Consider the following 13802-nt stretch of genomic DNA (forward strand, 5'->3'; position numbering starts at 1 on the left):
AAACTGATAGTCATTCAAAAGACTGTGAGCCACAAAATCTGTCCAAGCAGTAAGGAATATCACATTGAATTCAGTTATAATTGTATCATTATGCTGTCAAGTGCAGCAGGAAGCAACACAGAAAATTTTTTTCCCTTCTTGGGAAAAACAGACAAATTACTCATAAACTTATAATTGCTTTCCCAGCACAAGAGCAGATACAAACAACCATTAACTGCATTTGTATTGTAGGTGGTTCCTCTTTCTTCTGTTTGCAAATCAGAAGAGTTTTCAAGCAAATCATTCTGTTGTCATTAGTAGTTGCCAGTACACTGTGAAATTGAGTTGGAACTGGTCAAAAGATTAAAACATAGAAATTTTGCACTTCTGGTCTTATAGCAGACATGACATTTAGAAATAGCCTGTCTTTTTTTTTTTTTCCTTTCTAGTACCTATCCTGCATAACTGTTTATGAGCCTGCTGCTACATAATGCTTTGAAAGCAGGACAATTTAAGATTTAGGCATGACAACAACATTCAGTGCAGTCAGACAGTCACTAAGTTTGAGCAAGTCAATAGGCATACATAATACAGGACTGAGCAAGACGTCTTTCAGCCTTGGTAATAACATAGAACAAATGAGAGCTAAGCTAATTAGCTCAGCTCTCACACAAGTCTGATGCAGCCAAAATTCTTCACTTATTAGAGCTTGCTTGTCCAGCAACACTGATGAAGGGAACCAAATTCATTACCAGTGTATTATCTCTTCCAGAAACACTGGAGATATTTATATATTAATATTCACATATACCCATCATACATGATATCTATATATGTATGTGTACTCACATGCATATGTATCCATATATACAGTATACATACACTTACACATATATTCTTATACACGTGGTTTAACCCCAGTAGGCAGCTAAGCACAATACTGCCACTTGCTCACTCCACCCCCACAATGGGATGGGGGAGAGAACTGGAACAGTAAAAGTGACAAAAATTATGTGTTGAGATAAAGACAGTTTAATAAGTTTAAAAAGTAAACAAACAAACAAAAACCTCAAAGACAAAACCAAGAAAAGCAAGTGATGCAAAAACCCACAGTAGCTCACTACCAGCCAACCAAAGCCCAGCCAGTCCCCAGGCAACAGCAACCCCAGCAAAATCCACCCCCCGACTTTTTTTAGTGCTGAGGCAATGTCATATGGTATGGAATATCCCTTTGGTCAGTTGAGGTCAGCTGTCCTGGCTGTGTTCTCTCTCAGATTCTTGCCCACCCCCAGCCTACTTGCCAAAGGGCAGCATAAGAAACATAGAAGACCTTGACACTGTGCAAGCACTCATCAGCAATAGCTAAACCAGTGTGTTATCAACACCATTTTCATCACAAGTCCAAAATATAACATCATACAAGTTACTATGACGAAAATTATCTCTATCTTAGCCAAAACCTGTACAATATACTTTAAAAAAAATTCTTTATACACAATCATATCAGTATTTGTCTGTTGAGTTACCTGAAGAGTAGACTTTGATGACTTTGCTGCTAAGACAGCTGGTGCTTTTTACTCATTTCAACTAGTGAGCCTTTCACAGATGAAATTAATAAAGCAAAGGGAGTAACACCTACAAACTGAGTTACATAAGGAATTTGGGGAAAAAGTGTTAAGTGGATCAGGCATGATAATTGACATGTATGCTTTCCGGTATCCAGAAACTATCATTTACAATGTGATGGGGAAGGGAACACAAAGATACAGGCTTTATATATAAAATAGGTATTACAAATGAGAAATAAAAAGGAGGCTGACAGTGATTACAGAGGTCTTATCCTTACCTTAATAATGCTAAATAATGATAGGGAGGTCTAATGCTGATAGGATAATGAAATAAAAGGGACCTGTTGTTTAAGGGGATGAAACTGGTCTTGTAGATAACCTTGTTTATACTCTCAAGTTCAAAATGTCTTTCAAGCCAGACTACTCCTAAGCAGAGCAAGAATGCATTTGCCAAAACTTTGATCAGGATACTACATAAGGCATTTCTGTAATTACACAAATGTAAATACGAGATAACTTTGTAGCAAAGAATAAACATATAATACAAAGTATTGGATTGAATTCTGGATTTTTCTTAAAAAGGTAGAGTGCAAAACTACAGATTTCATTTGCTACACAGTTAAATCCCACATGGGTTTATCTGGTGGTCAACATTCCAGTGTTGTGCCACTTTCTGCCTGTTACATTTTTTGAATAAAGGAAATTTGAATGACAGTTCTGTTATTGAATTCATGAGTAGACGCTACATGGTTTCTTGACTGAGTGAGATGCAATGTATGTGTTGCGGCTAGATTTCTTTATGTCCATTGTTCAGCCAGTCCAAATCTGCTGAAATCTGCAGTATTTTTGGTGATAATTTGGGACAGCATTTTAATAACACTATTCACAGAAGTAACTACAGTACCGCTGCAGATATTTCATTTAGACAGTAAAGACACATTGGACATGTCTACATAGAACCATTTTAGATCTCCCAAACTCAGTAACATGTATAATATGGCAAAAAAAGTTATTCAGAGGCACCAGCTTGGATCCTAAAAGCATAACAACATGGTTCTGAGTTTGGGATAATTAGCACTGCCTCTTAGCAAGGGTAATTAACTCAGGTTAAGCACCATGCTAAAACATCTGTACTAGTCATTGTGGCACTAGTCTGTTTACAACTAGCTTGGGATCTCTGTATGGCATTGTACTCTAAGGAATAAATACATCCCTGTATTTCTTTGCCATCTCAGAAAGTCCTAGGAATTGAGATCATACTCTTCTTTCTATTTATTTTACAAATAAACACTTTTAAAACTTAATTTGTTGGATTTTACTTCTGGAATTTGAACAATCCCCCACTCCTTCCCCCCCCCCGTAAGCCAAACTGAGCAAAGCAACACCATTATGAAGCAAAAAATGCATTCTTGCAGTGTCTATATTTGTTTAGCATTAAAAAAAAAAAAATCTGATATGTTTGCTTTTTTGGGCAATAACCAAGACCAGGACAACATTGTAATAAACAACAGGAAAAAATAGTTACATGCAGAACTTGACTGCCCACAATCTAAAGAGAATTGCACCTAGTTTGAGATGAGTATACAGAAGCAGAAGACTGGAAGGACCTCAGGTTCCACAGATGATAAACTTATAATGCAATGGTCACTCACAGGAAAAATTCCCAGCATTCTATGACAAATGTATAATATTTGGTAAAAAAAGCCCAGAGCTAGTTATTACTTTTAGACTGCTTTCTTCAGATCCTAGAGGTGGTTGGAGAAAAGAGAGTAGATAGATAGCATAGCCTTCCCTATGACAATTCTCTGCCTCTATGGCAAATAGAGAACCACTGAATTTATTGTGGATGCAGAAGAGCTATTTTTTGTGTTCAGAGTTGATGTGCTTTTTATCACACATATCAGCTTTATTTCTTGAAAAAGACATTGGAGTAACTACTCTATATTAATTGGAAATGATGGTAAATTACCAGGTTTTGCTATATATAAATGAAACCTGGCACATCCCAGAGAAGAGGATTTTTAATAAAAGCCAAAAACAATATGGATTGTACTGGGCCACATTTATAGGCCACATCATCACTTTACACTCTAAAGAAGAGAAATTAAGATAATTACTTGGTGACTTAAGTTCCTGGCAATTTGCTGGATAAATGTATCTAAACTCAAACTGGAATGTACTCAGCTTTCCATAATTTCATCAGCTAAGACATGTAGCTGCATTTCTTAGCCAGGTTCCATACACTCCACTACTACTTTTGAAGGTATTTCATGTCATGGTCAAAAAACTGAAGTAGCTTCACAGCATTACAAACTGATTTGGCTCTTGGTACTTTATTTTTAATAAAGCTGGTATATTTTGATGATTTATTAAACTTACCAAAGGTCATGATAACATGTCATTCTGGAAAAAAAAAAGTGTATGTCATAAAAGTTTACATAAAAATTTCCACATTATTGTGTTGGGTTTTATTTAGGGTTTTTTTTCAGTATTTGAGACCAGATTGTACAACAATTACCTATAAATATTTAGTAAGATTTTGAAAACTGCCTGAGCAGATCAAGCATTTGATATTCATGGTTATGTCCGTATTTTTAGAAAGTTAGTGTTACTAAGTGGGAATGGATTAACCACTAAAAAGAAGTAAGAATTGGAAAAATTATTTTTCACATGAGAAGGAAAAAAAATCAATAAGTGCTCAGATTCTATTTGTGAAGCAAAATGCTTTGCTTGATAAATAAATCTTGTTTCAAGTCACGTATCAATGTATAATCAACCTCTCAAGACAACCTTAGGACAGAACTACATACTAAGATGCCAACAAGCATTAGCAAAGTAAATGAAAAACAGAAATAACAGTTCCTCATATGAAAAAATATCCATTAGTAATAAAATAAAAGATTATTAATATACACATTGCTCACTCTTAATATGAGTAGTCTAATAAAGTGACAATACTTTTAATTAAAAAATAATTCTCAAAATTTTCAAGTAAGAGTAGGTTTACATTAAAATTAAATGAGAACAAAATTATCAATCTCTGTAATTTTTCTCTGGTGCTTAACTGCACATTAAATTTTATTATCTGCTTCTAATTAGTTTCTGTTTTCATAAATGGATAATATCTATTTGTTTTCTTCTTCTTCTTTATTGGACAAATTCTGAAAACTTAAAGGAAATTAAGATTACACAGATACTTATGGTTCTGTTGAAGTGTTTTTTCACCTACTACTCAAGTAGGCACCAAAAAGATATTATACAGCCCAAATTAAACCTCATTAAAACTTAGAAAAATTTTATATTAGGAAAAAAAAGGGTAAGAAAATTATGAGTAAATTTTACAATTTTATAGGAACAATAAAGTGTATAACTCATAGTTAAGTTTTTTAATCAAATCCTATCTAATCAGCTGGGACTCTAGAATTATTTAAAGAGGTAATTTGCCTGACTGGCAAAACTGTTTTTTCTTCCTGTTCCCAATCTGGAAATCTGGGCATAATCAGATGCATTCCTGGAAGCTCTTTTTTGTAACAAATTTACAGTATTTGAGCTACAGTATTTGCATTATCACAACAGTGCTAGCATTTTCTTTATTTAATTTAAAAAATGCTATTCTTTCTAGTGAAGAACACTGTTTCCTCACACTTTCTTAATAGTATTTTTTTCTCTCTTGACTGTTTATAAGCGTTTTCTACATTCTACTCATACCTGGGATATTCTGCTCATATGTGGGGAATAGGATATGCCAGGTGATTATATGCTCATCAGACTGATATCACTTCAGGGAAAAAAAAAAAAATTATTGACATAAGAGTTGATTATTTTATATGCATAAAGTGATATAAATAATTCAAAAATTGGCCTAAACCAAATAACTAGATATGTACTTGATTTTCTTAATTATAATTTGTGTTTTACATAGATTTTGCAAGGTAATGGTGTCAACAATGTTTTGATCAAGACCCTATGATGACACTAAGTCAAGGTGAGGCCAGAAAACTCTTAATACCTAAGGAAGGTGCTCTGCGGGAGAGCTTAAATTCAAGAGGAAAACCCAGGAAAATATCTAGGTTTTTTATTTGAGATCTTATGGTACCCAGAATCCCTTGCAAAAATCTTTCCATGACATAAACAGCCATGCTGCAATACACAGATAGAAAAAAAATAGCTTTGTTAAGTTGAACCTCGATGAAGACAAGAATTAAATAGTACATTTAAAAAGAGAAACAGGGAAGGAAGAAGCCTTGCTCTTTAAGGTGTACATCATCACTCTCAGCTAAAACAAAGCTGATCTTAGATCTTAGGGGTTGCAGTGCAGATAATTCCTTTATTAGGTCTGGTTTATGATACACATCCAGTGCTTTAAAAAATAATGAACAGGCTTCAAAATATAATTCTGAATAAGTGTGCAGTATTAATAGTGGTATTTCCTAGAAATAACTTCAGTCTGAACAGTTGAACATCTTTTACCGATTACTCAGAATCAATGTATATCATTACTAATAAGATACAAAGATGACAAAAAGTTTAGGGGGATAATATACAGAGAAGACAAGATACAGATGCAGATGCATCTGGTTGTTGATACATACATGCAAGTTAATAATATGCCTTGCAATAAGAGTAAAATCAGGACTTGGACACGTAAACACATTATTGCAAGATGATACATTGCCACATCGTCAGGTTGTCAGTGGCAGTTTGTATGCGTGCTTTTCCTGTGTGGTAATCTCTGCATAATTAAAAAGTAATTTGAAATGGTATATTCTTCTGTCTTTGAAAGTAAGCTAGTTTGCATTTATAACTAGGTGTCAATACAGTTCCATGGAAAGTTATCACTCATCAGATGAACACATGGTAACTTCTAATACATGGAAAAATTTAATTTTATATTCTTTAGATATCAGTGAGTAAGAATACAGGCCATACTTGGAAGATAATTGCGTATTTTGACAAACCAGGAGATTTTCTCCTATACAGTGGATAAATTGCTGAACATAAAACTACAGATATATTACTGTGAGTGAAGAGAAATCAATACACAAAAGTTGCAATAGAGGAATTGCATTATTTACACTGGTCTGTTAGCTATCATGGCACTTTCTCCTGTTATTCAGTCAACAGTTGAAGAGCAGAGGGTTAAGAACTATAACTGAAGGAATTGAGGTCTTATCTTTCATTAAGAAACATAATGAGCTCCATCTGTGTAGTTCATTTAAGAAATTTTTACACATAACATAGCTATCCACCTACATATCAGTGTGGACAAACAAGAATTCAACAGTGCACAAGACAGCACCTGGCAGGCAAAAGTATGGCTAGGTAGCGCTTGGTGTTGGAGAAATTTTGACTTCGTACAAGATATTTGTCCTGCGACAAGCAGGGAGTTGGACTCGATGACGCTTATGGGTCCCTTCCAGCTTGACATATTCTATGATTCAAAATGAGTAATTTTAATATAAAAGTTGGAAGATTTGGGGATTTATTTTTTTTTCTTTACAAATTCTCCTTGATTTAATAGGAATTAGGAATTATAAATTCATTAACTTCTAAAAAACTTGTGATTTTTGGAGGAGGTCAAGCTAGATCATCACAGTGATGCTTTCTGGCCCTGTAATTTACAAATATATAAGGAATAAATATTAATATGTGTAATATTAAAATCATGCTTCATGAGCTTTAATGCTCTTACAAATCATAAAACATTTATAAGTCTAGTTATGAAAGTAGCTGTCAATTCCTGAAGCATGAGTAAACCCTAGATTTGTGCTCCTTAAAGCATGAAAAATTCTTGGTATTAGATTTGTGTTGCCTGTCCCAGATGAATGAGGAACAGGATTGTTTTAAATGTCTGTATTTCACACTTTCCAATATTTAGCTGCTTTAACATTGCATTAGAATGACAGGAAAAGACCCACAGCAGTGCATAATACAGACTTTGTATGTGAAATTCACTCTAGATTGATTCTAGAGAGAGCTATGCAGACAGATATATTGGGCAGAGAGGTAATTTACTATTGTCCTAAACTCTAAATTTAAGAACCCTGTGTTTGAAAGCCTTGTTCAGATTAGTGACCAGGAATGGTGTGCTATTCTGTCCTACATTTAATGTTGGTATGACACCAAATATCAGTGATGCTACTTCTAAATGTTTGTTGGCAGTGTACCACAATACCTGAATAAAAAATTCCAGACCCCTGCCACTTTTCCTGACATACATCTTGGCACGTTTCTGCTAATTGGGCTGCACTGGCATTTTAACACAATCACTTCAAACCAAATTAAGTTATGGATAAGCATTTGCTTATTTTGCAAGGAAAGTGAATTCAAGAGAGCATGTGAGGTATATTTATTTATTACGCATGCTCTAGTTCTCAAAATCATACACTTTTGAGAATTTGAAACTTACAAACTACTAACTGTAAATGTGCTATGAACTGTTTTTGTATATAATTAGCAACAGAAATGGATCTTTAAGGTCCAGAAAACATACAGTTGTATTTAATACACCAGTTGTCAGCAATAATTAAGAATTATTGCACAAGGAGCTTTGAAATACTTTGTATGAGAAATGGCTGAAATGTAGGAGGTTAACTTTGTGGCATAAAATATTTTACAGCATACATAGTTACTGTAATTTAGTAGTATAGGATACTTATGTTTTAAAATTGTATATTCATTCTTACCTTGGCATAGCACCTTCTGATATAGTCTACTCATGTTTTCTTTCTAGACTCATATATAAATTTTCCCTTTTGTATTTAAAATGAATAAAATAAATACATTAGTAATAGGACTGTGGTGAGTTGACCTCGTCTGGTGTCCAGGTGCCCACTCAGCTGCTCTCCCACTCCCCCTCCTCAGCAGGACAGGGGGAGAAAACGAGATTAAAAACTCATGGGTCAAGATAAAGGCAGTTTAATAAAGAAAAACAAAAGCTGCACATGGAAGCAAGGGAAAACAAAAAGATTTATTCTCTACTTCCCATTGGCAGGTGATGTCCAGCCACTTCCTGGGAAGTAGGGCCTCAGTACGCATAGCGGTTACTTCAGGAGCCAAATGCCTTAATAACAAATGCCCCCTTCCTCCTCCTTTCTCTTAGCTGAGCATGACATCATATGGCGTGGAATACCCCTTTGGTCAGTTTGGGTCAGCTGTCCTGGCTATGTCCTCTCTTAACCTCTTGTCCACCCCCAGACTACTGGCCTTTGCAGGAGGACTGGGGGGGCACTGGAGAGACAACCTTGATGCTGTGTGGACACTGCTCAGCAGTAGTCAAAACATTGGTGTGTTATCAATACTGTCCTAGCTGCAAAGCACAGCAGTGTGAGGGCTGCTTATATATATAAATATGGGACATCCTTTAGGAAAGCAAAAGAAATATATTCTTAAATTTTCAAACATTTTAATGAATTCAATACTATAATCACTGGGTATCTAACATTAACTATTATAGAAGATTACCTTACTTGGGGGAAGGAACCATTCAATTTTATTTTTCATTTTTATTATTATTTTGAAATTGAAACACTGTATTTTGCATAGTTGTAAAGTCACAACTACAAAGAAAACAGATATTTTATTGTCTTCAGTGGTGCCATTCCTGTGACTGACTATAATTCTCCAACATTCTTTTAATTATCTATCTATCTGCATCATCATTTATTTTGAGCAATTCTCTTGGCAGGTAAGTTCAGTCTGAAAAGTTACTGCTTGTGGAAATAAATCAGCAATGATGGCAAGATATAGACACCTCATTACCATGATATTGATTTTAAATGAGCATCTGTCTTGTCAGTGTTCTTTTAATTGGAATTAACATCATTAAAATCCTAATCAATTACTGTATTGTGACTTCAAATCCTGTTCTCTCTAGTCTGCCCAATTACTGTTAAAGGGTGTTTTGTTTTGTTTTTCTAATCTTAGAAGCTATGTTGGAACAGTTGCTTAGTTTCTAGAAAATAAGCCATCAGAGACAGAGGGCCAAATTTTGAATATGTGTTATTTCAAGTATCAAAATCAGTTCTATTGTATTGCAATCACATTTTATCATGGTTTGATATTTAGTAGGAATAATTGAACATAATTTTTAGATACGCACAATTCCAAGATTTCTATAGTATGTAATTTATTATTTTATTTAGTTGTTTTGCTTTCTTGATGGTCACTGCAAGCACTACACAGGATTTGGAAACACTAAAAAGATAATCAAGATACAGAACAGGAGGTGTCCTGTAGAATCTCAGTTGGTGCTTTTACCATTTGAGGAACCATGCATTCAATAGATCCTGAGGAAGCAGTTGATTCTTTAGAGCTCTGAGCCACACTGCATCCAGTTGTGAGTTTCAGGATGTCTTCCATAAAATGAGAAATGTATATTGTTAAAGATGATACATTTCAATTTATAGGGTCATGACATCCTGACATATTTTCCAGATTTACTTTTCCATTTTTTTCCCCTTCGTTTTTACTTGTTTCATAAGTACACACTAACTGTTGATTCATATATTTGATGCATTCATTCAGATTAGGTTTTTTTTCCCCAAAAGGAAAAAGTTTTTTTTTTCCCTGAGTGTCTGAAAAACATATCTTCCCTTTTTTAATTTCAGAGTACACCCATTACAAAAAGGGCAGAGTAAGATGGAAGTCTTAAAGCCTTCCAAGGAAGGCTCCAAATAACTATGGTGAGAGTTCATCAACAACAGAAACAGACACTGACTTCCAGCTCAAGAAGAAGAAAAAGCAGCACCCAACTGAGGAAACAGAGCTGACATCTTTCTCAGGATACCTGAATAATTCACTATTATTTTAGTCAAGCAAAACCACTTTGCAGAGTTTTTGGTCATCTTATGGGACACATTTTCCTTTGTAAAGCAAATGCTACATTTAGTAGACAGATCAAAATGATCATTTTGTGTACTTTCACAACTGTTAATGATTCCAAAGTCAGAATGTTATTTTCTATAAACATTCAGTACATATCAAGACAAGGAGTTTTAAATAAACATATGGACCTACAATGGAAACTCCATCTATCCTAGCAAAGGTTTCAGTGTCTTAATAAAAAAAAACTACAGACATGGCATCTGAGTGTATTTGTAGGGGGATGGGAGGAAGCTTTGTTATACTCACCTCTAGAATCTCTTTCCTCTAAAGTCCTGGTTTAGCTTTAAGTGTTGCAGGCCCCCAAAAATATTCAAAGACACTGCTTGAATGGTCTGCTAATCCGCTAAGTATGTTGAAAATACGTTTAAAATGAAGGAAAGATGTATATGAAAATGCACTCTATCAAGTAATAAAACATTACATAGTTAATAATGTTGAACCTAAATACTCTAAAAATACCTGCATTTCCTATCCTCCACCATCTTAATCCCGCTCTGTATGCTGCCTATAAATAATTACTACTACTGGATGAGAAACTAGAGGCTATTGACCAAACATTTTTATAAATATGCTGTTGCATGTTGTTGTATATACTTCTTAAGTCATTACTTATTTTACTTTATCTTTTAATATTGTAATATCTTAGGATCATGAACTATGCTTCACCTTACACTTTTGAAAATCCTAACCCTAATGGCAGCCACCTTTTCATTTGGTGTTCAGGCTTTATCTGGAATTAATGGCATTTACATAATTTTATATATTAATATTTTGTTGTGCAAAAACTGAAATTTAAGTGTGATGAAACTAAGAATAAAATATATCTGGAAAAATATTATTTTATGTACCAAATAAATCACTTTCCCCTCAAAGTGCATAAAATGTGAAAAAAAATGTTACATTACAAAATATGTATATATACAGTAAAATATATATATCAAAAGTATTGATGTTTTTCAGTTGATAAGATTATCTTTAACATTATCCAGTTGGAAATGTAAATCAACAAGTGTTTTTGCAAATGTGAAAATATAACTGTTGTCTATTATGTTCTACAAACTGGAGATAATTTTTTAAGACTGTTTCAAAGAGCATTAATGTTTAATTTCATTAGTCATAATGATATTACTGTGTTCAAGAATCAGCAGTGAGGATTATTTGCAAAAAACAGCAAGATAAATTTTAAGCATTGAATTCAGTAATGACTGGATTTCTTTTTAAAATATGCCCTCCTTCAGGAGTTTTTTTAAAAATAAATTTTAACTTATTTAAAATATGCTGTTCCTTCCATGGATTAAAAATTAATATATATGTCAGTATATATGTAAATGTATATATTATATAATTAAATAGATTTAATTTCATTAAATTTAATATATATATAAAATTCTAAAAACACAATAAGAACTTATATGTGTATGAACATAGACTTAATTTTATGAATTTAAGGGGTTAAAGTTTCATCCAAATGAATAAATTGTTACTATAGAGAAAATTCTGCATATAAGTGTTTGTTTTGAAAGCTACAATTTTCAATTAACGATTTTATCTCTTACCTATTCCATCACAGCTCCATGGATGGTATACAGGATTTACCAGAGTGGCTATTTTTCCAAGAACACCATAATTATCCACTGCAACAAAAGCAATCAGATGTTTTTTGGTTTTTAACGTAACATATAGTTTGACTGGTAGTTTACAGAACAGACACATAAGGATCAGAGTGAGCTGCTTAACACAGAATGTCTTTTCTATCTTTTCTGACATATTTCACCACATTTTAATTTTAGGAGTTGGAGGGAAGACAGTCAGTGGAGGAACAAAATTAAATACTTCAGAATTTGCAGAATCACATTTGAAGCTGTACTATCAAATTTGTACTGTCTTCTGGAAGAGATTCTCTAACCTGTTTTCACTCCATGAACATTTTTTCTCTATCAACTAGACATCAGAGCATTTGAACTGATGCTACAAAACAAGTTCCAATCTATTTTTCTTCTCTCTTCGTTTCACTTCACAGTCTGTCATTTGCATTTTGAGTCTACTTCAGATATCTTAGTTTTGACAAAAATACCCCCAGAACTAATGAAACTGACAAAAGTAGTGTATGTATTGTGAACATTTTATGTCCCCTTGAATTCACTTTTGTGAAAGTAAAGGTATTTTTCAAATATGGATCTTGAAATGAAAATTGGTGATTTCAGGCAACTTTCTTAACACAGCAAAAATAACATATTTGAACCACATTCAACTTCAGGAAGGAATTCTTTATTAATATTATCTTAGAACTTCTTTTGACACAATTAAAGATCTAGAATGTTGAAGGCTAAATAAGTCTCGGTGGAGTTTTGGGATGTATATATTATTATTTCCCTTTTTTTTTGCTAATGATTTTATTCAAGAAGAATAAGCACAGCGGGATAATACAAAAGAAAAAGACATATAGCTCAAACAATTTTAAGTTTTGCCAATAAAAGACAGATTGACCAATATGGAAAGACATGTAGGTGTTTTGTAAGTTGATTAAGTTGTATGTTGAAAAATGTGCAGAAAGCATATATACATCATTATGAAACAAACTCAAACAATATAATGTCTCTTGACAATTATGCAGATCACAGAAAGTAGAAAAAAGTATATATAACAGAGCATGTTTGTGTTTCCTTTTTGTGTACGTGTGTGTGTGCATGTGTGTGTGCATATGGAGATATAAAAAATGAGTGGTACCATTTGCCATGGTGAAGCTGGGCTATTTATGTTTGCAACTCATATACATGGAAATATGTACTGTCTCTAAATGTGTCTTGGTATTATTTGCACAATAATTCTAAAAGGCTCAAGAATCAAGTTTTGAGCCTTAAGGTATCCTGTATTTGGCATTGCACAGACTTTGGACTGATCTGGAAAGATCAGTTCGGGGAACTACAGGCCAGTCAGTCTCATCTCTGTGCCTGGGAAAATCATGGAACAGATCCTCCTGAAAGCTATGCTAAGGCACATGGAGGACAGGGAGGTGATTTGAGACAGCCAGCATGGCTTCACCAAGGGCAAGTCCTGCCTAATCAACCCAGTGGCCTTCTATGATGGAGTGACTACATCAGTGGACACAGGAAGGGCTACAGATGTCGTCTCTCTGGACCTCTGTAAGGCCTTGGACATGGTCCCCCACAACATCCTTCTCTCTAAACTGGAGAGGTATGGACTTGATGGGTGGACTGTCCGGTGGGTGAGGAACTGGTTGGATGGTCGCATCCAGAGGGTAGTGGTCAATGGCTCAATGTCCAGATGGAGATTGGTGACAAGTGGCGTCGCGCAGGGGTCCATATTGGGACTGGTGCTGTTTAATATCTTCATCAATGACATAGACAG

The sequence above is a fragment of the Pygoscelis adeliae genome, unplaced genomic scaffold, assembly GCF_000699105.1.
Source record: "Pygoscelis adeliae isolate BGI_AS28 unplaced genomic scaffold, ASM69910v1 Scaffold133, whole genome shotgun sequence".
NCBI classification, from domain to species: domain Eukaryota; kingdom Metazoa; phylum Chordata; class Aves; order Sphenisciformes; family Spheniscidae; genus Pygoscelis; species Pygoscelis adeliae.